Here is a 27,612-nt window from a genome sequence, read left to right on the forward strand (position 1 = left end):
CATGGTTAAAGAGGAAAACAAACACTAACAGCTCAAACACCACAAGGTATATAAAATAATCCAACTTTTTATTATTAATCTCATATTTGGGACCTGACTATTGATTTTTTGAATGCTTGGGTTTGGAAAAGATCCAATATTGGTCTCAAAGGAGATAACCTCTCTAGCACATGTACATAGCAGCAAAGAGTCCTGTGGCACCTTATAGACTAACAGACATATTGGAGCATAAGCTTTCGTTGGATGCATGTCACCCACAAAAGCTCATGCTCCAATAAGTCTTTTAGTCTATAAGACAAAGAGCCACAGGACTCTTTGCTGCTTTTACAGATCCAGACTAACACAGCTACCTCTCTGATACTTGATACATGTACATAGTCACTCAGCACGCTGTGAAGGCCCAGAAGGGTCTACATTTGCTCAAAGCAAGACAAAACCAGAGATTTGTTTCAGGAGGCCACAAGGATATAGGATGGTCAAGCTCACTCTACACAAACAGCTGTAACCATCCATCATTGCTGTCATAACAAACAAAACACACTCACCCCAAAAACCTGCTCTCCCCTATATCCTGTGCAATCTTACTGATTTCAGTGAGGTAGGGTAGGATGTGAGAGCAGAAAGTGAACCATCAGGTGTGTAACAGTGTAACATAGAATCATAGAAACATGGGGCTGGAAGGTACCTCAAGAGGTCATCTAGTCCATCTTGCCACACTGAAACAGGATTACGTATATCTAGACTGAACAGATCTGACTAATCTGTTCTTAAACTCCAGTGATGGGGATTCCACAACCTCCCAGTTAACCTGTTCCGGTGCTTAACTATGCTTTTAGTTAGAAAGTTTTTCCTAATGTCTAATCTAAATCTCTCCTGAGGCAGGTTAAGCCCATTACTTCTTGTCCTACCTTCAGTAGACATGGAGTAAACAACTGAGTCCTCTTTGTAACAACATATTTGAAGACTCTTATCATGCCCTCCCGGCCTTCTCACCTCTAGACTCAACATGTCCAATTCTTTCAGCTGTTTCTTATAGGTCAGGTTTTCTAAGCCTTTTACCATTTTTGTTGCTCTCACCTGGACGCTCTCCAACTTGTTCATATCGTCCTTAAAATGTTGCACTCAGAACTGGGCACAATACCCCAGTGCCATGCAGAGCAGAACAATTACCTCCCATGTGGCACTCTTGGTAATATATCTGTAGGCTGGTGGACCTGATCACCAGCCTGGGACAAACTATTGGGCATGCCCAGTTCAGTTTGCAGCCCTTTCCTCATGGGGTAGGAGGAGTATTTCTCAACACTCATACAAAAAGAAGTGTGGAATAACAAAGTGACAGTTCTTGACCAAAAATGTGGGGCTCGCTAGTAGTTATAGGGTCTGGTCCTTCCTCAACCTCAGGTGTCTACAGGGTCTGCTTACCTTCTTGCAGCCTTCTGCTGCAGCCACAGAAGTAGACTTCTCCTGGTCCCTAGTTCCCTCAAGGAGGGAGAGCATTTATTTATACCCTCTAGCTGGGAATCAGACCCAGGTCACTAGATGCTATCCAGCTGTTGGCCGATTCAAGGCACCCATCTGCCAGACTTGTCTCCAGAAAAGGGCTGGCTGCTCCCTGGTCCTCCTTGCCCTTAAACTGCCCTGTCACAACATCCCAGAATGACATTTGCTTTTTTTGCCACAGCATCACACTGTTGACATATTCAATTTGTTTCACTATAACCCGGAGATCCTTTTCTGCTGTATTACTGTTTAGCCAATTATTCACCATTTTCTTTTTTGTGCATTTAATTTTTTTCCTTCCAAAGTGTAGTATTTTGCACTTTATTATTGAATTTCATCTTGTTCATTTCAGACCAATTCTCCAATTTTTCAAGGTCCTTTGAATTCTAATCTTGCCCTCCAAAGTGCTTGCAACTTGGTGTCACCTGAACATTTCTAGTTTCTATATTTGTGCATCCAAGTTTAAAAAAAAATGCAATAAAACCATGAAGTGCTATTCAAAGGAGGAAACTATTTTGAGTGTCTGCACTACACAGGCACAGCATATGCTTTAAAGCCTGGGAAGGAATTTCATTTCATTTGGTAGCCATCAGATTATTAAAAGGATTACTTTTGTGTGCACTGTGCTTTCTTCTTGCATCATTGAATCTGTATCAACTGAATTTTTCTACCTTTTCCCTTCATTATTTCCATGTAGAATATTTTAGGCATAAGAATTTAATCCTTTTACAGGACTAGAGCTTTCCTTCATTCATAATGCAAATCTAAATGATGATGTATTTCTTGGGAGTTGCTTATTGTTTCTGGGACAGACAATGATTTATTCTTTGTTATTTATGTTCTAGAAGCACCCAAAGGCCCCAAATCAGGATTGGGGCCCCATTGTACTAGGCACAGTACAATATACAGGAAGAAGACTATAGATTAGAAAAAAAAAAACATTTTAGATTAGATAAACAACTAGCAGCTACAATTCTAATAAAACCACCAAATTTTAATACCTCATCAGAAGGCAGTTCCTTTCAAAACACCAAGGCAAGTTTGGGATTTGTTTTTTATTTCTAATATTACGTATCTGCACTAACAACATGATTTATTTGCAAATATTTAACAACTGCTTTAGAGTTTTCTAATGATAAAGCACAATTAAAGCAGCTACAATTGACTCAGACTGACCACTTTTACTAGCATATAGCCTCATTAATGAACAATTTAATTTTCCTAATCACAGAGAATGAAGAGAGCATACTCAGGAGGCCACTCCTGCAAACAGGTGCTCAACATTCTATTTGCAGATCTAATACACGTAGCTAACTCTATTCTGTCCCCTAGATGGCAGTAAAAGTTTTTGAATAAAAGGTAATAAATAATAAATGTAGCAAGTAGACTTTTTGCTATGTAATTTTTAAGTGTTAAGATTATAACCTGTTTTTCTGAATGTAATTTCAAACTTTTCCCCCAGATCATTCATATTTAGTACGCTGATCATGTACATAGTAAATACAGCAACTTCAATTTACTTAACTGTTTCCATATCTAATATATGCACACAAAGTTTAGATCGGGGGTCGACAACCTTTCAGAAGTGGTGTGCTGAGTCTTCATTTATTCACTCTAATTTAAGGCTTCGCGTGCCAGTAATACATTTTAAAGTGTGTAGAAGGTCTCTTTCTATAAGTCTAATATAGAACTAAACTATTGGTGTATGTAAAGTAAATAAGATTTTTCAAACGTTTAAGGAACTTCGTTTAAAATTAAATTAAAGTTCAGAGCCCCCCGGACCGGTGGCCAGGACCCGGGCCGTGTGAGTGCCACGAAAAATCAGCTCGCATGCCGCCTTCGGCGCTCGTGCCACAGGTTGCCTACCCCTGGTTTAGATAAAAACTAACAAAATAATTGCTCTCAAAGAGAACTAAGGTCCTTAGGTGAGACAATAGAAATACATGAATTTTTAAAGTTTAGCTGAGACTATTTTGAAAATATATCTTTCAACATTGTCAAAATAATAGAAAAAGGGTGAGCTTGAACAGATAACATGATTCTTTTTTAAAAAAGGTTGCAACCCTGTTTTTTTTTAATATTTCTCAAATTTTAATTCTGAAAAAGTGATATTTGAGCAGAAAATATAGCAAACAGGGCTATAGGTAGCAATACGAAACATTAGTATATCACTTCATTTTATGTTGTCTAATTGAAGGCATATGATCTATATAAGTAAGCAGAGAGTATACAGGTTATAGTCAAGTTAAATGACAATAGATTTTACATCAACATATATTTGGTTACACCTTAATTTCTCTCTTTATCCATAGTGCACGGAGCATAACAAGATTTATTTGAGCTTAATTGTTTTGATCCAGTGATATGGCTGCAAAATTACACTATGGAAATATTCCATCTAGCTTTCAACACTGTTTGGATGACTTTTTTGCTGTTCTTGATGACACAAAATTGAGGCTATATACAATGTAATCCAACATCTTTATATCTGCTAACCTCATAAAATGAATTGTTCTATTTCAATTTAAGTACAGAAAAGGTTGACTGTTAGGATATTCAAAGCTGCTTTAACAACTGCGTAATAGCATTTCTGCATCCACCATGCACTCCTGAAATAGGTTGTTTTGATTTGTTTCATTTAAAAAGAAACCAGCCAGATTAGTTTAAAAAAATAAAATAAAAGCAGCTCACAAAAGTTGGTAAACAACATTAGACATTCAGCAGCTCAGGAACACAATGCGAAGCTATTTACCAAATAAATAAATAAAATCTGTCAGAGGCCAAACATACAAAGCTTTCTGTTTGAATGACCTGGGAATGATGAGCGGCCTAGCTTTAGTTCAGACACTGTGTAGACCTCAGGAAACCATCATTATCATCTGATGTCATCAATTTTTCTAAACCTTATTGTTGGCAAACAATGACAGTAAAGGCAGAGGCTGCTCCATAATGAACTGCGAAATCCCATATACTGGAAAGTGAGCTGTTTTAGAACATCTCAGTCTATTTCAACAAACTCTTGATAAAGAAATAATCAGTTGTAAAATGTATGAAGTTAACAGGTCATAATGTTTTTAGTCTAAAAGTGAATGAGTGTAAATGGTGGATTCTCTATAACAGAGTATTTAAACCATGATTAGAGGATTTCAATAACTCAGCCAGAGGTTAGGAGTCTATTTCAGGAGTGGGTGGGTGAGGTTCTGTGGTTTGCAATATGCAGGAGGTCAGTCTAGATGTTCACAAGGGTCCCTTCTGACCTTTTAAAAAAAAAAATCTATAAATGGAGTATTGGTTGATTGGAAACTATTCATGAATGTGACTGGAGTATAGTTTTGGTTGAGAAAAAGCTTTTCAGAGCCAGTTTCAGGAAGGGGAAGGGCATCTAACCTTCAGCCAGCTTTTAGGGCACTTGCATGGGAGATACAGGTTTGAATCCCCACTCTGGAGCAGGGAGTTCAGCTCAGCTCTACTCTTCCCCAATGAGAATCCTAGCCCCTGGACTAGGAATGATTGTGGGCTGGGTAGCCCTCACTCTCTCCAGTTAAAATTGTTCCACTTTGTTGTACACATATTTATTCATTGGGGACAAGGACTTGAACTCACATCTCACCCGTAATTACCTTAACCACCATGTTACAAGTGGTTCAACCATCAAGCCGGGCCTACACTAGGAAATTAGGGCAGTATAACAACATTGCTCAGGGTGTGAAAAATCCACACTTCTGAACAATGCAGTTAAATTGATCTAACCTCTGGTGTGCACAGTGCTGGAATTCTCTGTAGACCTAGTTACCACTCCTCAGGGATGGGAGGGTGGGGGCATGGATTACCTGTGCCAAAAGGGAGGAGTTCTCCCATTTGTGGAGGTAGTGTCTTTACTGAAGCACTACAGCTGCACTGTTTTTAAATGTAAACAAGCCCTAGATTTCTTTTGTCAAGAGAGTGTTCTGTTTTGTATAAATACAGAAATAATCATTGCACCAGAGAGTATCACAGGAATACAAGAACAGTTTAACTGCCACAGAAAGCTAAGAATTGTATTGCAATGCTCACAAGACAGGAGATTTTCAAGAGCATGAAAGAGACTCAGGGCTTGTCTACATGAGGAAACATACAGGCATATTTATCTTAATATACATGCCCCATTATTGAATAAGCTGTGCCTTTTTCCAGGTTAAGGCACTCTGTCAGCTGGGAAAAAGTCCCAGTTTAGACAGTCTGGGTCACTCTTTGACCTGGACAATGATTCAAATCAAATCAGCAAGAACAAGGCAGAGTCTATAAACATAATAGGAAAAAAAGAATCAAAAGGCCCTTGAGCCTCAGGGCTTTCATTTCTGTTTACCTCCGTTGCCCTTCCAAGGGGCTTATTTGTCTCTCAGAGACACTCTGGTAAGCTGATGGAGAACTGTTGTTCCTTAGCAGTCCCAAGCTCTTCTACCCCTTCATTGCCTGATCCTTGCTCTTTATAGTTAATCTTGCCATCCTAGTCATCACAGCTATGGGTGTGTCCCTCCACAGTTGGCATTTCTCACAGCTGAGTTCAGGTGTGGCTAGCTTGGCTCTCTCCACACTTGGAGTGTTCTTAAACCTTTCCTGTCTGGGTTTTGGGGTGGGAGGTTGTAGACTCTATTGCATACTATCAAAGTGACAGAAGGTAAACTGGAAAAAGGGTGTCTACACAGGGGAGTTATATTGGTATAAATATAGCTGCTTAATAAATAATAATATTTGTCTTTTATATAGTGCTATTCATCAGCAGATTATACTGGTATAATTATGCTGTTAAATTTCCCCCTTTAGAGAAGCCCTAAAACACCTAACTCCCATTGACTTTCAGTTGGAGCTGAGCTCCTAACTGCCCTTTGTGCCTTTGAAAATTTCCTCAGTGGGTATTTATGATGCTATCACTTATTGCAGGGGAAATATGAAATCCTGAATTTTAATTTCATATTATCTAGGTTGAGAGTCCCTAAAGGAAGGAGCTGAGTTTTCTGTCTTATACAGTGTCGAGTGTAGTTTCAGGACTTAACAACAGTAAAATGTACATCTTAAATTTACATATTATTTTGTTACTTGGGTTATCTTTCAAAAGGTTTTATTTTGTCTATAAAAGCTTTTCAGTTCACCTTTAATCTTGTTTGGAGCCCATTAGAAATGGATAAAACTGGCAAAAAAAACCTGTCAGGCTGCAGAGAATCAAGCTTCCAAAAACAGATCTGGCAAAATGCACCCCAGTCCTGACTTCTGCTATTACAGACACAACTGTAACAGTATGTGCCAAGCTAAGCTGCAATCCTATTACAAGGTCTCGGCTTGCTGACCTCATGACATCCCTACTTTTTGCTGCTGCTTTTGAAGCAAGAGACTCCATACAGTATTCAAGCCTAGGCCGCATGCATGATAATGTTCCACGTTTACCTACAGATCACAGAGCCAGGCCAAGCTATACTTTTAGAATCTTAACTCTGGGTGATATATATTCTAAACCTTCATTTCTCCTTCAGTCCTGCAGCTGTAGTGACATTAACCTTTATCATAAGGACCAGCAGATTTGGACATTTTTTCAAGTCTGCAGATCCCCCATTTCCTTTCAGTGGTGTTCTGCCTGTTCAAGAAATTGTACATTTCCAGCACAATCTGAATACGTCACTGCATGTCAAAGTAGTAAATCTTTTAATTCCATCAAATCTACTGTTCTGTGGATAATTTCTCCTACTGGCATGTTCATGATTTATTAAGGGACAATTACAATGGATAACACTAGGTGAGGGAGGAGGAAGTTACATACAACTCACTAAATTTAAATGTAAAAATGTTACTTTCTAGGGAAACATACTAACAGTAGAGACTTAAATAGAGAGGGGAGGAAGTGATATTATTCCAACAAGCAGTATAGTGTTTTTCTTTCCTGCAGGAAATAAGTTCAGATTTCAATAGTCTAGTAGTACTGAATCAGCAAATTGCTTATCCAAAGACCAGAGTTTGCTAGCTTTACCTCTGTCTCAAGGTGATATTTGGTACTCATTCATACCACAAAAACTAACTGGTGAGTACACTCTCTCTCTCGCTCTCTCTGGAGAATAATTAGGATTTGTTGATAGTCACTGGTAGGGTTTAAGGAAGTCCTCTGGGGCACTGTTTCCTGTTGCCATGTATTTATTGACAGATGAAGAGAGAACCTGTGTGACTGAATGCACTCCTGTATTCACACCCAACACCTCACTGTAATAATCTTTGTACAAAATATGCCTTGTCAGGTATCATTTGCAAACTAACAACTCACTGGTCAATAATATCATGATGAAATGTGTGTAGCAGTATTCTATGTACAGTTATGAATTTCCCCTTAATAATATTGGTAGTACATGTTCAAATCCGTGTAGCTCTGCTCGATCAGGGCTACATCTTAAACAAAGGAATGTGTGTTTACCTCAATTTACATCTAAGTAGTAAACAAGGTCCTTGAGACAGCAAAAGGGAGACAAGCAAATCTGCATTTTAGCAAATAATAGCATGAAACCTCTTTCACCATAGTCCCCATGCCTCAATCCTCACAGCTGGAAGGAACTTTATCTAGGGGTAACCCTCAAGAAAATGCATTTCAAAGGAACTACAGGACTATCAAAATGTGTGGCAAAAACAGCCCAAGTTATCTCTCCCTATCCATCTCTCTCTGGAGGAGGGTTGTCAGTAGGTTACAGATTGTTGTAATAAGCTGTAAATCCAGCGTCTCAATTCAGTCCATGATTTTAACCCCGCAGCTGCTTCCTCCTCCTGTTCCTTTCCTCCCTATGACCGGAGGGGTGTTAGGCCATTTCACCTTGCATGGTCCTTTGAAATGTGCTAACTACTTATGCTAAACAATCTTTTCAAACCTTGTGAGCAGTGACACTTTGAGTTTGTTTCCCACACCTAAAGAAGCTGTGTAAGCTTGAAAGCTTGTCTCTTTCACCAACAGAAGTTGGTCCAATAAGAGATATTGCCTCACCCACATGTCTCTCTAATAACCTGGGTCTAACATGGCTACTACTACACTGCATACAGAAGAGAGCTGGACAGAGCAGAACACATGTTCTGTGGGAAAATCTGGGACTGGGAGTGTGTGGGGTCACCCTGCAAGTGGTTACCCAGGCTGGTGGAAGCCAGTGTGACTGACGGGTGGCTGGCAGGCTGTAGCTATACTCAGACATTCCATGTGTTACTCACATGCTGTTTCTGAGTGGGCCAGATAAGAGCTACAGAAGAAAAGCATTGTGAGGCACCCTAGTTGTCAGGCCAGGGATGACACAGCCCTTCACTAGTCTGGATTGTGCCCCAGAATGTCATAACTAGGGCCCTAGGAAATTCACAGTCCATTTTGGTCAATTTCAGTCATGTGATTTTAAAAATAGTAAATGTCATGATTTCAGATATTTAAGTCTGAAATTTCATGGTGATGTAACGGTAGGTGTCCTAACTCAAAAGAGGGTTGTGGAGAGGTGTGTGTGTGTGGGGGGGGGGGGAACTGCAAAGTTATTGTAAGAGGGTTGCGGTATTGCAACCCTTATTTCCGCGCTGTTGTTGGCAGCAGCGCTGCCTTCAGAGCTGGGCGGCTGGAGGGTGGCGGCTGCTGGCCGGGAACCCAGCTTTGAAGGCAGCACCACTGCCAGCAGCAGCGCAGAAGTAAGGATGCCATGGTATGGTATTGCCACCCTTACTTCTGCACTGCTGCCTTCAGAGCTGAGCGCTCAGTCAGCAGCCACCACTCTCTGGCCGCCCAGCTCTGAAGCCAGAGCAAAGTAAGGGTGGCAATACCATGATGCCCTCCCCCAATGAGTCCCTTTGAGTTGGAACCCCGAGTTTGAGAAATGCTGGTCTTCCCCATGAAATCTGTACAGTATAGGGTAAAAGTACACAAAAGACCAGATTTCACAGGAGAGACCAGATTTCACAGTCCGTGACGTGTTTTTCACAGCCATGAATTTGGTAGGGCCCCAGCACAACCTGCCAATGCTCAATGACCCCTTATCCTTAAAAGGTATATTTAAAAAACATCAGAGACAAATATGAGTAGGATTAAATTGAGGGAAGTGGCAGTGCTGTTTACCAGAATGTATGTTACAAAAATAGATGTTTTTAAAGTAACCATCAAAAATTGCAGCACTATTCAAATTCTGGGCTGAATTGTGATCTCACACTAGTGTAACTCCATTCATTTTGCTGAGGTTATTCCTGTTCTATATAAGTGTGACTTGTCATGTGCTTCAGGGTTTAATACTGGTGCCCATCATCATTGTATCTGAATGCCTTCCATGTAAAAAGTGATAGTAATAGCAAAGTCCCTAGTGGACTTCATGGAATCGCTGGAATGTCTCCCTTTTTGGGGAAAAACTCTTTTTTGGGGGAAAAGAGGGGTGGCTATGAGACTGGTTAGGTTTTGGGATAGAAGGGGGTTTTGACTATCACCTTCTTATGATGGACAGACCTTTTCTAAAAGGATTGCTTTGCTGTTTCCTAAAGATGTTCAGACTTGATCAGAATGAATCTTCTCTGGCAGTTTGTTCCAGAGCTGGATCCCCTTGATCAAGAATGTGCAGCGGTTGCAGTGGTTCATAAGTTGAACTTTGGTCTTTGAAGTAGCTTGGGTGTGACTCATTAACTGCTTTAAAGAATAGCACTAAGGGCTTAAACTGGCTGTGGAAGCTGACTGGGAGCCATTGGAGGGACTTGATGATGACGTGCTCCCAGTGGCCTAAGCCACAGAGAAAGCAGGCAGATGCATTCTGTAACAGCTGGAGCCTGAGCATCATCTTTACATGCATCTTCAGACACAGTGAATTAGGCCTGGTCTACACTGGGGGAGCAGGGGATCGATCTCAGTTATGCAACTTCAGCTATGTGAATTACATAGCTGAGGTCAGCGCACTTAGATCTACTTACCCCAGTATCTTCACTGCGGTAAGTCGACTGCTGACGCTCTGACTCCGCCTGCGCCTCTCGCTCCGGTGGAGTACCGGAGTCAACAGGAGAGCACTTGGCGGTGGATTTATCACGTCTTCACTAGATGCGATAAATCGACCCCGCTGGATCGATCACTCCAGAGGTAAGTGTAGACATGCTCTTACAGGAATCCAGCCTGGAGGTGACACATGTATGGATCACCAGGTCCTTGTCCAGTAGGAAGGGACCAAGTTTCCTATCGAGTTGGAGCAGAAAGATGGCATTTTTAGATACTGACACAACCTGGTCATCCAAGTTTAGGGAGGAGTCACATAGAACCATGGTCCTTTGCACCACTTTCATGAGTGGGGACTGTAGGCCTCCAACATAAGGTAGAGACAACATTTCAACCAATTCCTCAAAGCATTTCCCCCTTTTTGACCAGCATCAGTTTAGTCTGGGCTAGGTTCAGCTACAGCCAGCTGCTCTGATTTCTTGTAGGCATTCTCACATATTAGTATTGGGGGTGACTGCATCAGTTGAGAACAATATTCATGGTTGAGTGTCATCAGCATATTGTCGGCAGCTGAGCCTCTGGCCTCTCACTCTCTCCCCATGTGGTCTCAGGTAGATATTGAAAATTAGGGTTAGGGTTGGTTACATAGCCCGAGTCACACAATGAACTGGACCCCACAAACCACAAAGCAGGTCCATTCCTTTATTGGTTGGCCAACTATTACTGGAGGGTTGTAATGGGGTTTAGTGACACTATGATCCCCATAACAGACTTCACCAAAAAGCGGAAACCAGACCAGGTGGTATGGACAAAGGCTTGTGAAAAAGGCTTTCAGAACAAAAAAGAGGCTTTGTCTAAAGAGCCTGTTTTGGTCAGCCCTGATTTCAGCAAACCATTTGTGCTGTGTACTGACGCTTCTAACATTGGGCTAGGTGAAGTACTAATGCAGGATGAGGATGAGTAAAAAACTGACCCTGCCACCACTGAACAGAACTATGCTATCATTGAGTGGGAATGCCGCGCCATTGTCTGGGCTGTTAAGCAACGTAAACCTGATTTGTGTAATAAAAAGTGTAAGGTTTTAATAGATCACAATCCTCTAAAATTGTTACACTGAGCTAAGGGGACCAATTCTAGATAATGATGTTGGAGCCTAGTTATATAGGAACTGGGCATGCAAATAGTCCTTATCAATGGAAAAGAAAATGTAATGGCAGATGCCTTATCAAGAATGGGGGGATTCTGAGACATATTCAGGAGTAAAAACAACAAGGAGTCCTTGCGGCACTGTAGAGACTAACACATTTATTTGTGCATAAGCTTTTGTGGGCTAGAACCCACTTCATCAGATGCATGGAGTGGAAAATACAGGAGCAGGTGAATGAGCCCCTGATGGTGTGGCTGATGTCGTTAGGTCCTATGATGGTGTCCCTTGAATAGATATGTGGCCAGTCCTTGCTGACAGACAGCTCCCCAATCTGAAGCAAATACTCACCAGCAACTACACACCACACAACAAAAACACAAACCCATCTGTAGTGGTTCACAACTGCGAGTGCCACCTTCAGGGCAGACTGTCTAAAACAGGGCAGACACCCCAAACTGGTGGTGTGTTCTATAATTAGATTTCACCAAGCCAGTAACAAATGTGAACTCCTGTATCACTGTAACAGTCTTACCATGGTCACAAACTGGCCCCTGGGGCTCTCCATTCTATCTTGTCACCCAAACAAGCCAGACTTCGTGATAAATGGTCACTTCCATCAAAATTACAAAATATTCAGTTTGCTCCCAGTTCCAAGAGACCAGTCACTTGTCCCAGATCAATTTGTACCTTAGATCTCACACCACAGACAATGCTTGTAGCCAGTCCTAGAGTAAACTAACTAAGGATTTATTAACTAGGTAAAAGAAATGAGAGAATTATTTGCAGGTTAAAGGAAGCGAGTATATAGACACAATTAGTTTCATCCTATGATTCCAAAGGTGACAGAGTTATAGTAATCTCTCACTTCAAAATGTCTTTCAGGGCTAATCCATGCCAAGCAGCCTGGTGATCTCTTTGCTTATGTTTAGGAATCTTTTCCCTTCCAAGTCCAGACAGCAAAAAAAATATTTTCAGTTTCTCTTTGTCAGGGATTTTTATCCCTTCCACTCCAGAGTCAAAACTGATGGGATGAGTTCATGCATAGGTTTCCCCTTCCTGGAGGGAGTTGGGAATGCAATCGACAGGGCCTCTCTCCTTTGATGCTACACAATATCTCATTTGCCATCCATTGGCCATCTTGTATGCAGGGCAAGCCCTTTACCTTAATCAATTCTTCTTTTCCTGTTTGGTGAGTTATACAATTACAGAGGTTTACAAAGCGAACACGCAATATAACTTACAACCTCTATAGCCCATGGTGTGAAGTGCGATAAGTACATGTGGCATCCTATAAGCATTTTATAAAATCTGAACACTAAACACATTCTTATCAACTTAACCTGTAATATCTATTTTGATAATGCTAACATGAAGGTAAGCAAGAGTGGTCTCCAGCTGTGCATTTGTAAGTGTTCAGTGAGGCCTGGGGCCTTGGCATGAAATGGCACCTGGTCTGCGCCAGCATCACGTGGGAGACCCTGCTTCTCTTGGGGTGTCTGAACTCCTTTCCTCAAACATGAGGGGTGAAAATGTGAACCCACTGAAGTCAAAGGGAGTTTTACCATTGACTCCAGTGGGGTCAGAATTTCACCCAAAGAACCAATTACATCCCAGAGCTGCCATTCAACTGTTTTTGTGCCCTTACATAACCAACTTCAGTCACTTGATAGTACAGCTGATCCACGAAGGCAATATATTAGAATGAGTTTAAACTGGAAGGGTCATTTAATGTTCCACTGACGTTCTGCAATCATTTTTCACTTTGACTTTCTCCTTACTATTCTACCATTATACTGGCACATTTGTCTTTAATGCTTTTTAAACACAAGTATCAATTTAATGCCAGTACAAAAGCTTTGAATATTGGACCCTTGGAGCTGATACCAATACATTAAATTATGCATTGCTGTGAGGCTGTTCTACTCTAAAAGCACCTGACCTTCTCCAACATATCTATCAACCATCCGTCAGTATAACAGATATCACTCATTGAAGGTGCACAGTTCTATCAGATGTGCTTCCACTTCCTATAGTCAAACACAAACCTACATTACAGGAACAACTCCATTGTAGGAGGAGGGAAATCTACAAGCTTTTGTTTCAATATACATAGTTGGAAAATTCAGCTCTTTTTATTCCAGGATTAAAAAAAAACAAAAAACAAACAAAAAAACGCCAACCTTTTCTTTGTTAACTTTTCCTCTGGTTTATTGGTAAGCAGGGATAGAGATTATGCATGCAAAAATTGAGGCCCCAATAGCCAAACACAGAAGAGAGTTTTCCCATACTATTGTATCAACTCACCTTTATGTCCATACAAATCCCAATACAGCTTTACTAATGAACCTCAGTTCTGGCAATCGAGACTCCTTTACACATTTCTTTGCACAACTGCCAGTTGCTTAATAGATTTGCAATACAGAAAGAATATGGACTGAAGCCACAAACTCCTAGCTTGTTTTCATGACTAAATTCTCCTTTCTCAAACTTTTTTAGAGGAGCCAGCATGAGTGTACTAAATAGCATGTGCCTCTGCCTTCCCATCCAATGCCATCACTTTCTTTGCTCTATCAAAAATTGAGATAAACTATGTCTCACTCAATCTGTGAAAAGAGACTTTCAATAGCAAGTTTGGTAAATTTTTCAACTTCACGCATTGTAAAGAGGAATTAGTTTGCTATTAATCGAGTAAACTTAAACTTTAAACTTTTACACCCAGGGCCGGCTCTAGGTTTTTTGCCGCCCCAAGCAAAAAATTTGTTGGCTGCCCCCCACCCCAGCCCTGGGCTCTCACGCCCCCCCACTGCCCTCCCCCACCCGCACCCCCTGCCACCCCAGCCCTGGGCTCCCCGCCAACAGTGCTGACTCCCACCTTGCCTCCAGCCGGTCTGGTGCTGGCAGGGTTGGGGTAAGCAGTGGGGATCTTGGGCTGCGCCTCAGCCCAGGGTCCCTCCAGCCTCCAGGACTGTCCGGGACCCGGGACGGCAGAGCTGGGCACCGCCCCGGCAGGGGGCTAAGGAGCTGGGGCAGGGTAGCCCCAGAGGGAGCGGATCCCCGGAGAGTAGGATGTGGGCCCTGCACAGCAGTGCTCCGCCTTCTATGGTCCCGCTGCTTCTGGCCGCCCTGCTGCAGTCCCTGGGTGGCTTGGGCCGCTTCACTCAGCCCCAGCTGCGGCGCTGAGGGGCGGCCGCCCTGCGGCACCTGCAGGCGGCTCCGTGTGTCCCGCGGGGCGGCCCCCAGCCTGAGTGTCCCCCGTTAGGAGCCTGCCTGGCCCAGCCACAAGGTGCGGGTGCTGCTCCCCCACGGCATGAACCGCAGTGGCCCCAGGGCGCCCCCCGCACACGCTGCTGCCGCCAGGGCTGGCTCTAGGCTTTTGCCGCCCAAAGGGAAAAAAAAAAGGGATGGCCAGAATACTGCCCCTGAAAATGTGCCACCCCAAGCACATGCTTGGTTTGCTGGTGCCTAGAGCCGGCCCTGAATTTACACCTGTTTTTCTGGGAGAAAATTTGATGCCATACAGTAACAATTTGAGATCATTTTGCTTTTCTATGCTCTTAAGAACAGAACTGTCATACTTCTGTGCACAACACAGGCATTAATGCAGCCTTTGCCCACTTCTGAATTAACCTACCTCTTTAAAAAAGGTTTCTTCACACATTCTCATTTCTCTTATGATTTATTCCTTATCCCACAATGAGCGCTTCAAAGCGTTTTGCCATTGTTCATATGTTTAGTAGGCCATATAGCATCTGCAGTATGTAAATTAAAGTTACTGTCAGAATGTAAAGATTTCTGGTGCATGGCCTAGGACTTAAACTATCTGAGCGCATACAAATATATCTATATTCCAGACTGTAATAAACCTATCACTGTAATATCTAGTTGCCATACACTCCAGCTTAATCCCAGTGTCAGCTGCTGTGTTCCCCATATTCTATAAAGAACCACTATGAGTAATGAGTAAAGGAGAAAAGAAATGGTGCTTTTTTTCTGCTAATGATGGATCACAAAGCTATTGTCAAATACAGGACAGAGAGCAGAACTACCAGTGACAGACTAGACTAGACTGAAATGATGAAACTTTACATAGTATTGATGGAACAGATAACCTTTTTGGTATAACAGGATTTGGATTCATCTGAAGACAAACAGCGCCCAACATGGATAACCAAAATGGACATATTGCCTCTCTTTCTCCCAGACTAAATGATTCATCTTCTGGAAACTAATGGAGATTGGTTTACTGGATCTCACTTCTGACTTAACGGTATCAGTGGAAAAAGTAAAGAAAGGCTAAAACCAAACTTTCCACCATACAGAACGTTGGAAGTTCAGATAAAATGGAACCTGGATCCAGTCTCTCTCTTATTTTAAATCGATGAAAAGGTTTTACAAAAGCAAAAGCAACCTTGGGCCATCACTGCATGCTCCGATTTATCACAGCTTTGTGGCCAATAATTGCTTTCACAGGTGAAAAGAAAAGATAGTTCCAGTTAGTGAAGTATTGCTTGACACAGTAGCAGTGATAACTGATGTGACACTATGAGGCATATTACTGCCAACTAAGGATCTGTAAAGTAGAGCAACACCTTTAATACCAAGCAAAGCCCCTACTACAGGGAGTCACTGGACAGCTCATAGTAGTGAATGCTTCATTCAGTGCCAGGTGTTTGCATAGTTGTGAGCGCTTCATGGTATAGCAAAATGTGGAACAAAACACATGTACGCTAAAGGGATCAGTTTATCTAATTCCTAATAATTCCTCTTTCAAGCAAAGAGAAAATAGTACACATTGAACAAAGAGTTAATCTATATTCAGGACATTTTGTTCAATAAAACCTTGTCGAATGTGACGATGACACCTGCTAGTCAGCATCAAGATGGCAAATCTATTTAAATATGGTCAAAGGGAACAGTGCTTTGTTATCAACACTCTGTCATGGATAGAGCTGGGTTAACAACTCAAGGCAATTTATTCAATGCATTTTGCCTCTTTTCCGGTACGTGACTTATTTATGAACAGATTTCTTTTATTAATTTGTCCTTTTTCAAATATTAATTGAATGTATTAGGCAAAGAAATTTCATCCAGCGTCTGTATTTTCTATTAATTATTACCACAAAGGTAGGGAGGTAGGGGTGTGTGTGTGAGAGAGAAAGGAGGTAGGGGTGTGTGTGAGAGAGGGGGAGAGAGAGAGAGAGAGAGAGAGAGAAGGGAGGTGGTGTGTGAGAGAGAGAGAGAGAGAGAGAGGTAGGGGTGTGTGTGAGAGAGTAGGGAGGTGGTGTGTATGTTTGTGTGTGTGTGAGAGATGTAGGGGTGTGTGTGAGAGAGAAAGAAGGGAGGTGGGGGTGTGTGAGAGAGAAAAAGAGAGTGGGGAGGGGTGTGTGTGTGTGAGAGAGGGGGGGCAGGGGTGTGTGAGAGAGAGAGAGTAGGGAGGTGGTGTGTGTGTGTGAGAGAGAGAGAGAGAGAGAGGGGTAGGAGTGTGTGTGAAAGAGAGAGTAGGGAGGTGGGGTGTGTGTGTGTGAGAGAGAGAGGGGTAGGGGTGTGTGTGAAAGAGAGTGGGGAGGGGGGGGTGTGTGTGAGAGAGGGGGGGCAGGGGTGTGTGAGAGAGAGAGTAGGGAGGTGGTGTGTGTGTGTGAGAGAGAGAGAGAGAGAGAGGGGTAGGAGTGTGTGTGAAAGAGAGAGTAGGGAGGTGGGGTGTGTGTGTGTGAGAGAGAGAGGGGTAGGGGTGTGTGTGAAAGAGAGTAGGGAGGTGGTGTGTGTGTGTGAGAGAGAGAGAATGATATACTAATTAATTTTCTAGGTTTAGGTATCTTGGGGGCTGGCTAGCAACAAATGGAGAAATTGACAGAGAAGTACAAGTAAGGCTGCAGAGCATGGGGAAAGTCTGGCACAAGATAAGCAGAGTGATTTATGATAAACAGATGTCCAGGCTACTGAAGGGATAATACAAATCATGGTAAGTCCAGCTCTTCGGTACAGATCAGAGAGATGGGTGACTAAAGAAAGGCACTTGAGAAGACTAGAAGCCATTGTTTGAGGACAGTGAGAAGGTGACACTGCTGGACCACATGAGGAATGATGTCATCAGGTGTGAGACCAAGTTCTGTGGTATCAGAGAGAAGCTGCGAGAGGAGGCTGAGATGCTATGGGCATGTAGGAAGGATAATTGAAGGGAATCCTGTTAGGGAGGCACCTGGGACTAGAGTTTGCAGTTGGAGAACAAGAAGAAGATGGCTGAGAAAATAGTGGATAGACTGTGTAAAGAGGTGGAATGGATATGGAGTAAGCATTGAACTGGCAAGCCTGGAAAAGACGAATACAGCAACCCATAAGGTTTCTTATTTTGGAAAACTTATATTTGTATCACTCACCCATGTCTCTCACCACCCCTCTTCTGCATTATAGCATCTCTCTTACTCCTTCCCTCCTCCTTTCTTCCCCCACACTGGCACTACTTCCACTTCCTCATTACTCTCAACCCTCCACAGTTCTCACCAGCTCACAGACTTTAAGGTCAGATGGGACCATTATGATCATCTAGTCTGTCCTCCTGCACAATGCAGGCCACAGAATCTCACCCACCCACTCCTGTATCAAACCTCTAACCTCTGGCTGAGTTACTGAAGTCCTCAAATCATGGCTTAAAGACTTCAAGGTGCAGATAATCTTCCACCAAGTGACCTGTGCCCCACACTACAGAGGAAGGCAAAAAACCCCCAGGGCCTCTGCTAATCTGCCCTGAAGGAAAATTCCTTCCCGACCCCAGCTGAGCCTCCTGGGCCTGGTTCAGAGCTGTGCTGAGCAACTGTACAGGAAGCATCCTTCCCCACTCCATCCCAATCTCCTGCTCCTACAGCCAGCACAAATCTACGTGCCACATCTTCCTCCTTCATATCTGGTGACATTTGCCGCCCCCCCCACCTTTGCCCTGCCGCCATCTCAACCTCCTTTCTCGATCATTGTGGACAACATTACCATCCTACCTGACCCTAAGACCCATAACTTGGACTTCATTTTTGACTCAAACCACTCTCTAGGGCCTCACATTCAGGCTATTGCTAAATCTTCTACATAGCATCTCTGAGATAGAGCGTTTCCAGTTCAGTCACACAGCTAAAACTCGTGTCCAAACTCTCATCACCTTGCGTCTCGATTGTGCAACACCTTTCTTTCTGGTTTCAGAGTAGCAGCCGTGTTAGTCTGTATCCGCAAAAAGAACAGGAGTACTTGTGGCACCTTAGAGACTAACAAATTTATTTCAGTATAAGCTTTCGTGGGCTAAAGCTCACTTCTTCGGATGCATAGAATGGAACACATAGGAGATATTTATACATACAGAGAACATGAAAAGGTGGAAGTACCCATACCAACTGTAAGAGTCCAATCAATTGAGATGAGCTATCATCAGCAGGAGAAAAAAAACCTTTGAAGTGATAATCGAGATGACCCATAGAAGGTGTGAGGAGAACTTAACATAGGGAAATAGATTCAATTAGTGTAATGACCCAACCATTCCCAGTCTCTGTTTAAATCTAAGTTAATTGTATCTAATTTGCATATTAATTCAAGTTCAGCAGTCTCTCTTTGGAGTCTGTTTTTGAAGTTTTTTTGTTGCAAAATTGCCACCTTCAAGTTTGTCACTGAGTGGTTAGAGAGGTTGAAGTGTTCTCCCACTGGTTTTTGAATGTTATGATCCCTGATGTCAGATTTGTGTCCATTTATTCTTTTGCATAGAGACTGTCAGGTTTGGCCAATGTACATGGCAGAGGGGCATTGCTGGCACATGATGGCATATATCACATCGGTAGATGTGCAGGTGAATGAGCCCCTGATGGCATGGCTGATGTGATTAGGTCCTATGATGGTGTCACTTGAATAGATATGTGGACAGAGCTGGCATCGGGCTTTGTTGCAAGGACAGGTTCCTGGGTTAGTGTTTATGTTGTATGGTGTGTGGTTGCTGGTGAGTATTTGCTTCAGGTTGGGAGGCTGTCTGTAAGCGAGGACTGGCCTGTCTCCCAAGAGCTGTGAGAGTGAGAGATCATCTTTCAGGAGAGGTTGCAGATCTTTGATCATGCGCTGGAGAGGTTTTAGTTGGGGGCTGTAGGTGATGGCTAGTGGCGTTCTGTTATTTTCTTTGTTGGGCCTGTCCTGTAGTAGGTGGCTTCTGGGTACTCTTCTGGCTCTGTCAATCTGTTTTTTCACTTAAGCAGGTGGGTATTGTAGTTTTAAGAATGCTTGATAGAGATTTTGTAGGTGTTTATATCACTTCAAAGGTTTTTTTTCTCCTGCTGATGATAGCTCATCTCAATTGATTGGACTCTTACAGTTGGTATGCATACTTCCACCTTTTCATGTTCTCTGTATGAATAAATATCTTCTGTCTGTGTGTTCCAGTCTATGCATCCGAAGAAGTGGGCTGTAGCCCACGAAAGCTTATGATGAAATAAATTTGTTAGTCTCTAAGGTGCCACAAGTACTCCTGACCTTTCTTTCTGGCCTTGACAAATACAACCTTATCTTGCTCATATCCATTTGGAATGTTGCTGCAAAGATCATTTTCCTAGCCTGTCACTTTGATCATGTCACCCCTCTCTCTGAATCACTCCACTGGCTCTCCCTGCTCTATCACATTAAACATAAGCTACTTGTCTTCATTTAAAGTCCCTTCACAGCCTATTCTCACCCTCCCTATCATCTCTCATTCATTATTGAGATGTTGACTCCCACCTCCAATCAGCCCATGATAACAAGCTCTATCACCCACTCTTACATTTTCAAACAAGCACCTTTGCACTTCCTTCTGTGTTGCCTCATATGCTTGGGAGGAGCTCCATGTAAACATCTGCAAAGCTACCACATTATCCTCATTCAAATCCCTCCTTAAAACTCTCCTTTGCTATGATGCCTACAAAAAAACTTGACAACATTTAGGCTACTGGTGTGCTGAAACCACTGTTTATCATGCTGACTGATACTGTCTCACTGTTTCCTTGGACTAGGGTGACCTGACAGCAAGTGTGAAAAATCAGGACGGGGATTGGGGGGGGGGGGGAAATAGGCACCTATATAAGACAAAGCCATGAATATCAGGACTGTCCCTATAAAATCAGGATATTGGTCACCCTACCTTGGACTTCCCCATTTGTCTGTCAGTATCCAGCCATTGTTTTCTACTTACATTGTCAATTCTTTTTGTTCTGGTTGCACAGTGCCTAGCTCAATGGGATCCTGGTCCAGGACTAAAGCTCCTATTTGCTACAATAATACAAATAATAAAATAAAAATATCAGTATGTGGCACTTATGATTATACATATAATATACAGACACATGCATATATATATAGTCCTTCTTAGTTATGGTTCTTTTTTCTTGTCACTGTTTTTTTTTAAGTTTTGCTGAGCCTATAACAACTAAATGCAATGATTTTTAAAACCTGGTACGTAGTCTATCCAGAAGCACCTGTAGTGGCTAACAAATGGATTTATGGAAAAGAAAATGCAAGAGTATACACACTCCTGACAGAAGCAGTCTTCCATTTAGTTGTGCCACACCTAAATAGTTTCAAATGGCAGGAACTAACTAATACCATTTAGATTTTTTTTTCAACTGGAAGGTTATTTATATTCTTGATTTACTATTTTTAGAAAATGAGAATATTTTATTTCTATCTGAGAAGATTTTAAAGAGATTATGGAGCTTTATGTTTTTTATTATAGCTGTTAAGATAACCTATGCACTACCCAACTGAATACTATCACAAATTATGTTCCCATTCAGGAATCCATAGACTGTATGTATGTTGCAACTTCACTAAGTTGGGACAGGAATTTAATTTAATGCAGCAGTCTTCAATACTTAATTTAAGAAAATGTGATAACATTTATTTATTACTACTAAAAAAAAATATTTGCCTCTACCATTGGGGAGAGCAATATCTTTTCTGCAGGCATGTTAGCACGTAATATGGCACAAATACATGATTTATATTGTGCCATACAGATGTTATGGTGCTGACCAGGCATATAGATACACCAAGTCCATGCCTCAAAAAACTTAGTTATTATTAGTTTTTAAATATAGGTTAGATGGCAAACACTACAAAAGAAACAACAGACCAAGGCAGGCAAGGAATGGAAGACAGTGGGTATGTCTATACTTGGAGCTGTGGGTGAGAATGTAGCTGTGGCAGTGCGAGTGGTAGGAGGGGTTAGTCACCACAAGAACGTACCAGTCCAAGGTCCTAGGCACATACTCGGGACAGCTAGCTCCTCCTGCCACTCATGCTGCTGCAGCTAAGTTCTATTTTAAGTCCCCTAGCTTGGTAAGAACTAGTGGGTATGTCTCCCCAAGATGAGAATCACACCCTCCAATTCCAACTGTAGACAAACTCAGTGGTGGACATAGATTTCTCATGGAGAGCAGATCACACATTTATTTGATGCATTTCTTGCTGGTTATGACTATTTTTGAAACTTTATATATATATAATTTAATTGCATTTTTAGAATATACTGTAATATACTTGAAGAAAATCTCTAATACTTTTTCATGGGGTTAAGTCATTGCAGGATCTGGTCATAAAGGAATTACCTTCATCCAATCAGGGGACATAAACAATATTATATAATATATATGCCAATGACACCTACCCAACACAGATTACATTTTGAAAACCAAGCGCTTCTCTACATGGAGACAGTGAATTCTGAGCCAGAGTCTACACCGGGGTTTAGTGACATTTAACTAGCCACTTTTAATTCAAACCTTTAGTTAATTTGGATTAATTTTCCTGAGTGTCCCTATGTAGACAAGTCCCAAGTATCAAATACTCACAAACTGTTTGCAATCTAGAGAGTAAAAAATAAAACAACAAATAAAATTACTAAGTGACTTAGAATAACAAGTATATTTTCAGGGATTACAATCTGTTTGTGGACATTTGGTGAGTTGATAAACAGGCTAAATTCATCAAGTAAATTATTCACTCAGCACTAATATTACAGCTTGGTTTTGGCTCCCCCTCAAGACTTTTTCCTCCTAGGCTTTATTGACAAAAGTGTTGATTAAGCATATAAGAAATATTTTATACATCCTGTTTTTTCCTCTAACCTCTGCACTAATGTATAATAACAAGCATGGATACTCTTTGGGGAAACTTATCTTTAAGAGAAGAATTCTTCATTTACATCTAGAGGCTTTCAAAAACAACATCTACAGTGAAACTGATCTACATTTTCTCCAACTATATAAATGCACCATGTTTTACAAGAATGATGCTCTCATTTTAGCAAACAGTTGTGGTCTGTCAGTTGTGTTCACCACTGATCATTCGGAAGGCATTACTGTCACAACCCACTGGCATTCCAATTTTAATCTGAGAGCCTTGTGCTGGGTGACAGATATTTGCATAAAGGTGACAGTAAGTTTATTCCCGTACCCTTGACTTATATTGTAGTGTCTTAGAAAACATTTTTTTAAAAAAAATCAGCAAGACTTGATTCGATTAGGAACTATATTCTTGGAAAAAATGTTCTAAAATCACTAAAATACAATTTAGCTGAAATACATTATTTGTATACAGCTAGTGCCAAAAACTGTATTAAAATGTCAGTGTTAATTAAGTTGCATCCTGGTAGCTTGACAATGCTGAATATTAAGGAGAAAAAAGTGCAATACACACACACACTTCAAGCCATACTCCAAACACACACATGTTGCTTGGCAAATATTTGTTGAATATTTTTCTGACATGAATGGGTAGTAATAGTAATTTTCCTATTCATACAGACAAAAGGGCAAGACAACAAAAGCAGCTGTCAGATTAAGGACACTATTGTCCTGAATCAATTATCTCTCTATAGTAGACCACTCATTTATGCACCTGTTTTTAAATAGAAAGCTTTTGTAGCTCCCCTTATAATGAAGAAAAGACAGGAGCGAGAGAAACAATAATTCTTCTGAAGGTCAGCCAGCGCATCCGGCTAGTATTCCTTGTTCCTCCCCCTCCCTGATTGTCTCTGAATAGGAAATCAGCCCAAATCTATTGTTATGATCAGGGAAGAGGAAAAAATCACGTCAGTGTTGAACATGTGTCACTTTCACTTCTTGAAGGAATATAATTATTGCATTTAACTGACTCACTTCAGAACAAATACGCAAAGCTTTCCCAGAGCTCATCAAGCTGAAGGATGGCAGCGATGGAGAACATGAGAGCAGGCTGCTTATCTTGATTGCAGTATGCTTCACAGGTATCCATTACTCTGTCATTAATATCCTCCCATTTTCTCTTGCCATCCTAGGCAGAGCTGCTCTCTTTAAACTCTGCTTATAACAGGAATGCATAGGTGCATGTTTGTCTGTCTGTCTAGCACTCTGACAGCAGAAGTCACTGTTTAGCCTCTAGTCCATGTATGCCAGGCATAATGATTTCAGCTGCAGATTAAATTGCTTTGAGTGTAGTTGTTTACAGGAGCTGGAATCATGAATTTATCACTTTCTCTAGTTTTAATCTGGCCAGTCAGCATCTGGTGAAATCTTCCCACAGGACTCCAAATCCACTATCACTCACTGATTTGATCTGGAAAAAGATGGTTTATGCAGCATTCTTCTAGACATGCAGAGAATTCAGTGAAATAGCAATTCCTCTCTGGGGGTTTCCAACTACCACATCTTACTAGCCTAGGGATAGAGGAAGACTGAGCAAAAAGTGGTAGCACTTTCTGAATTTAGACTCCTTAAAAAAATGAAGTCCTACCCTCCACTTATGTCCTTTGTTTCATACAACTCTTCATGACACAGTAACCACATTGAACTATATGCCATTCTGTAAGAGTATAGTTGGTCTGGTAAGGTAGTATGGTCCAGTGGCTGGGACAATGGACTGGGAAAGAGATTATTCTACACTCTACTGTGTGACCATGGTCAATCATGTCCCCTCTCTGTGTCTCAGTTTCCTCATCTGTATAAGAAGAGATAACTATATTTACTTTCCCATTGAAAAGTGCTCTAAGAGCTACTGATGAAAAGTTCAATCAGAGGCAGCTCTATGTATTTTGCCCCCCCAAGCACAGTAGTCAGGTGTCTTTTGTCAGCGCGCATGTGCGAGGTCTGCTGGAAACGCGGATTCGGCACCAAGCCTGTGGGAGGTCCACCGGTCCCGCACCTTCAGCGTACCCACCGCCGAATTGCCGCCAAAACTGCGGGACCGGCAGACCTCCCGCAGGCTTGGAGCGCTGGTGCCTGGAGCCGCCCCTGAGTAAAATACAAAAGCTATCTATTATTAGGGAAATACAACTAGATGGAGCTACTACAAGGTGGGTGCATAACTGATTGGAAACCCGTTCCCAGAGAGTAGTTATCAATGCTTCACAGTCAAGCTGGAAGGGCATATCGAGTGGGGTCCCGCAGGTATCAGTTCTAGGTCTAGTACTGTTCAATATCTTCATCAATATCTGTTCAATATCTTCATCAATGATTTATATAACGGCATAGAGAGTACACTCATTCTGGAATGTATTAGCAGGAGTGTTGTAAGCAAGACACGAGAAGTAATTCTTACGCTCTACTCAATGCTGATTAGGCCTCAACTGGAGTATTGTGTCCAGTTCTGGGTGCCACATTTCAGGAAAAATGTGGGCAATTTGGAGAAAGTCTAGAGAAGAGCAACAAAAATGATTTAAGGTCTAGAAAATTTGACTTATGAGGTAAGATTGAAAAAAATGGGTTTGTTTCATTTGGAGAAGAGAAATCTGAGAGGGGACATGATAAGGGTGGTTTAGGATGGATATCAGGAAAAACTTCCTAACTATCAGGATATCGAAACACTGGAAAAAATTGCCTTGGGAGGTTGTGGAATCTCCATCATTGGAGATTTTTAAGAGCAGGTTAGACAAACACCTGTCAGGGATGGTCTAGATAATACTCAGTCCTGCTTGAGTGCAGGGGACTGGACTAGAAGACCTCTTGAAACCCCTTCCAGTTCTACGATTCTATGATTATCACTGTTAGAAATTTGCTGTTACATCATTTCAAATTGCAAAATGCTCTTTATAAACTCTTTTTTCCCTTGCATGCATTTGTAATATGTAAAACAAAGTCTTCCAGATATAAGGACAGGCCTCACGGCATTTGTGATACATAGGGATAATAAAATCACTGTTAAAAATTCCATAAATATTTATTTCTAAGAAATGCTTCCAAAAAGTGATTTTTAGGCAGTAGATAGTAAATTATTAACTAGATGCAGTCATGTTATTTAGACCCAAATATAAATGATATTATTTTTACATTTATCACTACAGCACTGAATAATTTAAAATAAAACTAAACGAGATCCTAAATGGTTCAGGAGATTGATAAAAGGATACTTATTCTCTCATATGTTAGCCATTATCCCAAGTAGACAGTGACTGAATTCACTGCAATCCAATGGCTAAGTGAACTGAGTTAGTATTTACTCTCTTGTTCCTTGAAGTTAGGAGCCTGATTTTTAAATGTATTTAGGCACCAAAAGATGCTGACAGGTGCTTAGTGGAGTTTTAAAAGAGTGTAGGTGAGGAGATGTTTTATCTAGTAAAATATTTTAAATAAATAAAAAATGCTACTCGACCAAAAAAAAAAGTCCAAACTGCTCTTCATTACTTATTGAGTAAACTATGAAATTCTAGTGTTCCTTCTATACCCCTGTCACAAGAGGATCAATATCACTTATTCTGATGTTTGTTCAATAAAAAAAATCAGTTCTACTGGCACAAGTGCAAAGGCACTAATTTAAAAAGAGATTCTAGTACAGCCACTAGATTAAAAGATACCACTTTGAAACTCTCACAGGAATAGGAAGAAACAAATGTGAAAGAAGAAATATGTTTATACCAAAGCAGTGGTAAATGAAAGTTAATATTTTCCCTAAATGTTTGAGTTGAAAAACACCCACTAATAACAATGATTCCATAATTTGATATGCAAAACTCTGATTGCAGCCTTCTGCTATTTACTAACAGTCTCTGAGAAGTTGGGCACTTTCCCAACATCACACTAATTGTCACCTGTGGAATGGAAATCTCACACTTTATTTTCAGCCTGCACAGCCTGGTACCAAAAAGCCTGACAAATATAATACAAAAGAATGAAAACATGGATGGACTCTTATAAATAGACTTTTCCAAGGCCAGGATAGTGAAAATATCTTTTCATTCAATTTACTGGACCTAGTAGAGGTCATTCAGGATCTAGCCTTTGGCATGTGTAAATTAGTTAAAGAAACCAAGCAGGGTATATAAAGCTTATTGGGCTATGGAACACTGACATGTCAGCAGATAAACATACTACAGGCTCTTCTAAATAACAATTACATTTTAGCCTAAGTAAAATAGGCAAAGTGAGTCAGGGACTATATTTTTATTATTGGAGAGTGATAAGCAAAGTATAAAAATCTGTACTACTAACTTCTTCTAAATCCTTCCATACTCCCACATCTTTTGCTCTCCCAAGAGATTTTTGAAATCCCTCACCTTTCCCCTCCTATGTTGGGGTTTTCATTCACTGTGTGATTTACTAACCCACCCTTGATTCTTCTTGAACATTGTTGGTTTGGGATGACCTGGTGGCATACAGTCAATAGCTCAATGCACTACTATGCATGGATCAGAGTTCAAGAGTTTTACTGCTCACTCCAAAGCCCACTGCAGTGTTTAAGAGGCAATTTGTTCTGCCATTTTTGGGGGTGGTTGTGGTGGGTGGTATCACAATTTTTGGACACTAAGTACAATATAACAAGATCCTCCTCAAAAATCACTTTAGGTCTAGAGTGGCACTTCAAGAACCAATATATCTGTAGCATTTCAGTAAGTGGAAAATAGTATCACTGCCCTCTGTGTTAACAAAGATTTCCAGTTGCTTGTTTGGGAAATTTAAGCATCACACTCCTGGATGATATTCAGATCTCATAACTAATATGTGGTATCAACTTCAGCAGCCTGATCCAGAGAGCAGTCTTTCTCCGATTGTCAGTCAGTCAGATC

General features: G+C 41.3%; 2 protein-coding genes across 2 annotated transcripts in view; both read right to left on the reverse strand.

Moving 5' to 3' along the window:
• Positions 1-5,958, reverse strand: part of SASH1 (SAM and SH3 domain containing 1) — a 270,968-nt gene extending 265,010 nt beyond the window's left edge. Inside the window, exon 1 of the mRNA XM_039532949.1 lies at positions 5,846-5,958. The gene's annotated coding sequence lies outside the window, so the exon portion shown is untranslated. The remainder of the gene's footprint in view (positions 1-5,845) is intronic.
• Positions 1-27,612, reverse strand: part of SAMD5 (sterile alpha motif domain containing 5) — a 725,756-nt gene that overhangs the window by 123,414 nt on the left and 574,730 nt on the right. The window lies entirely within an intron of this gene.

This window comes from Mauremys reevesii, linkage group 3, assembly GCF_016161935.1.
Source record: "Mauremys reevesii isolate NIE-2019 linkage group 3, ASM1616193v1, whole genome shotgun sequence".
Classification (NCBI taxonomy): domain Eukaryota; kingdom Metazoa; phylum Chordata; order Testudines; family Geoemydidae; genus Mauremys; species Mauremys reevesii.